The following is a 3,663-nucleotide window of genomic DNA, read 5'->3' as shown; positions in this document are numbered from 1 at the left end:
AGGAAGCAGAGAGATCTGCATGTCTGATTCAAAAAATGGAAACAAAGCTTCTTTAGAAGATCAAAATATATGCCTTTGTGCCTTTAAATACTTTTTCACCACTACCTACTTCACCCACTATCTTCATTGTGCTTTGAATTCCTGCAGCATTCCCACTGGCTAGACAGATACAGGTTATCACCTTTTCTTTACGATATTTATTTCTTATGAAGAACATAGTTGAATTGGAATGTTATAAAATTCCTTTTATTACCATTCAGACTTTAAGCTTTACAGCAATGGAAGTGTTCCTGAAATTTCAATAAATGGATTAATAAAAAATAAAATTGAGTCTTATAAAATAACCTACTTTCTATTTGTTTTAGCCAGTCATATTATTACTTTTAATAAACAAAATTAATAGCACTAGTCCCAGGTCACTTGAACATTGTGTAGCTTCCTACTGTTCCAAAGTAACCTGAAATTGAATTGAACTGGACATTTGCAGTTTAGCCTCAGGACAGAGAGAATCTTACATAGCAAAGAGACATAGTAACAGATACTATAGAGGCTCTTGGAGAGTCTGTACTGGAGAAAAAAAAAGTACACTGTGAGTTTATCCTCATGCTGTGCTAATTCTCATTCCTTCCACATGTTTAGATGTTGTTGACACATGATCTTAGAAGACTGGGTGCTCTTAATACACAAAAGTTGACGCATGGCCAACCAGAATTAAGATGAATATGCCATATGTGTCACTTAGAGCTATTGTTCTAATTTTTCGTTTAGAGTTCTCTTAACTCTAGCTAAAGAACCAAATGAATCAATCCTGAGAAAATACATGATAGTAATAATACTCCCTTAATCAGAAACACACAACTTCCTTACATTGCGTGTTCAAGTACCAGGCAGTTAAGTTTTATTATTGACATAAATTGAATTATTAAGTTTTAATTTCAAAGTAAATACTAAAAGTACAGATATTTGTCCTTCTTTCTCTGAACATATATATATTCTGTCTCTAGCAAACCACTTAACATCTCAACGCAGACAGTTTGAACTGTGCTACAAGTTTTTTTGTTTGTTTGTTTTTTAATGGAGCATCAAATTAAAAAATTCACTGGCTGACCCCAGCTTCAATTGTATCTCAGTTACTGCAGTGTACTCTTTGGCAAAGTCCTTCTAGATATTGTACTATACTCCTTAAATTGACCATCACCCTAATGCTATGCAGCCAGGAAAGTTAGAACTGTACCATGTCTTTGTGGTAGTCTTACTTGGGTGGGCAGTTGAACTCAACCACAGCCACTCGCTCACTCCCTCTCCTCATAGGAAGAGGGGGAGAAAACACAATGCAAAAGCCTCAAGCATTGAGATAAGGATGGGGAGATGACTCAACTATTATCGTGACGGGCAAAACACACACAGAGTAAGGAGATAGTAAAATTTATTTCCTATTACTAACAAGCTAGAGAAGTGAGAAACAAATTAAAGAATCCAAAAATGTCTTTCCCCCATCCACCCTTTTCCACCTCCCCCACCCCTGAGCAGCACAGGGGAATGGGAGGATGGAGGTTGTGGTCAGCCTATAGCACTTCATCTCTGTTGCTCCTTCTCGGTCACTCTCTTCCCCTGCTCCAACTTAGGGTCCCTCCCACGGGATGCCATCCTTCTCAAAGTGATCCTAATTGGGCTTCCCACAGGCAGCAGCTTTTCAAGAATTGCTCCAGATATGGGTTCGTACCACAGGGTCCATCCATCAGAAGCACACTGCTCCAACCTGGGTCACCCACAGGCAGCAGCTCCTGCCAGGTCACCTGTTCCTGTGTGGTCTATTCTCCACGGGCTACAGGTCCAGCTTGGAATCTGCTTTGGCAGGGGTCCTCCACAGGCCATAGCCTCCTTCAGTGCAGATCCACCTGCTCCACCACTGTCTCCTCCACGGGCTTCAGTTTGGAACCCTCTTCCACCATGGCATGCCATAGGCTGCAGGGGCACAGCCTGCTTCACCATGGTCAGGAGAATTTCATCTCCAGCGCCTGGAGCACCTCTCCCCCTCCTTCCTTCACTGACCTTGGTGTCTGTAAGGCTGTTTCTCACTCCTTTCTCTCTCCCAGATACTGTTCCCCAGCAGTTTTTGTTGTTGTTGTTTGTTTTCTTTTGTTTTATTTTTTCCCTGTCTTAAATATGCTCTCACAGAGGCACAAACAACATGGTTTATTGGCCTAGCTCTGGCCAGCAGTGGGGCCCTTATGTAATATGGGGACCCCTCCCTCCTTCCTTTTATGAGCCCACCAACCATTATACTGCAATGAAAATCATGACTTGTTACTTTCACTTACAGTAGCATACCTAATTCAAATTGCAAACTGCTTGGGGCAGCTGTCATGTCTCTTTCATGTTGTGTAAACTGGATAGTGAACATTGTATAACCTGCACAACAAAAACATGGGGCTGGATCATACCCTTAAGCACACACAAACTTCTTTGCAGAGATTGCCTTGTAACCCAGAGTGGGTGAAAGGGATATATCAGCTGGTTCCTCAGTGTTGCCCTATAAGAATGAAACCTCACTTGAAATCACAAAAGAAAGAGCTGTAGGGTTGAATGAAAAGTAGCTACATATATATATATATATATATATACATATATATATATAAAAAAGGGTCATATAATCTATTATAATAGCTAAATGTAGGTTATCTGTAAATTCTGCTCTAAAAGGAAGCCCTGAGCAACGTGCATTTATTAGGCAACATAATTATAATTTACAACGATGATTGTTACTTTTTTTTTTTCTAAAGTTAGTAACAAAAATATTTTTTTCTTTGATTATATTCTGGATTAGCTATCTATTTCATTGGAGTCTTTCCAGATTTATGTTGATGTTCTGGTATTATATTGGTGTAAATGGGTGAAAAAAATTCCCTAATTCAATCTCCTGAGCTTCTATCAAAGTCACTTGGAATAGTTTCTGTCTTACCCTCTGGCTATTCTAAAGGCATCACAATATAAAGATTTCTTTCCTGCCAATCTGTCAGAGCCTTGACATTTTAAACTAGCTCCTTCTATTTAATAACAGGAGTGCACGTTTTAACACTTATCTAGGGGCAACTACATTCTCACTGACAACAAATCGTCCAAATCAAATTACCAGAATGTATACTGTCACTCAAAAAAAAAATCTGTACTTATCATCAGAGGCTTTCAGATTCATGGTCACAGATTATTTGGTCAGCCCAGGCATATTTTAATATTTTATTCAATAATACAAATTAAACAGATAATTGAATCCATCTAAAACACAAAGGTCACCAAAATAAAAAAAGAGCTCCAATCACTGTATATAGCAGTGCCAATTTTCATGTAGATCTCTATTAGTTAAAATCATCCCGCAAACAAAAGGAATTTTAAAAGGGACAATTGGACTTCATTATATGCCTTGTACCTGGGAGCCTTGCTTGCTAAAGATGTTCACTGGTGTAACTATAGAGAACTGTAAAACAGTTATTTACTGTTAGACTGTTTTTAGATTATATCTTGAAACCTTGAGTAGGAAATGGAAGATAAAAATGATTTTCTTCTTATTCAAAATTAATAATTTATCTTCTTTCTTTCTCTCTTTTTCTTTCTTTTTCTTCCTTCCTTCCTTCCTTCCTTCCTTCCTTCCTTCCTTCCTTCCTT

Source organism: Oxyura jamaicensis, chromosome 1, assembly GCF_011077185.1.
Source record: "Oxyura jamaicensis isolate SHBP4307 breed ruddy duck chromosome 1, BPBGC_Ojam_1.0, whole genome shotgun sequence".
Taxonomy (NCBI): Eukaryota; Metazoa; Chordata; class Aves; order Anseriformes; family Anatidae; genus Oxyura; species Oxyura jamaicensis.
The sequence above is the reverse complement of the archived record's forward strand: the minus strand, read 5'-3'. Positions refer to the sequence as shown.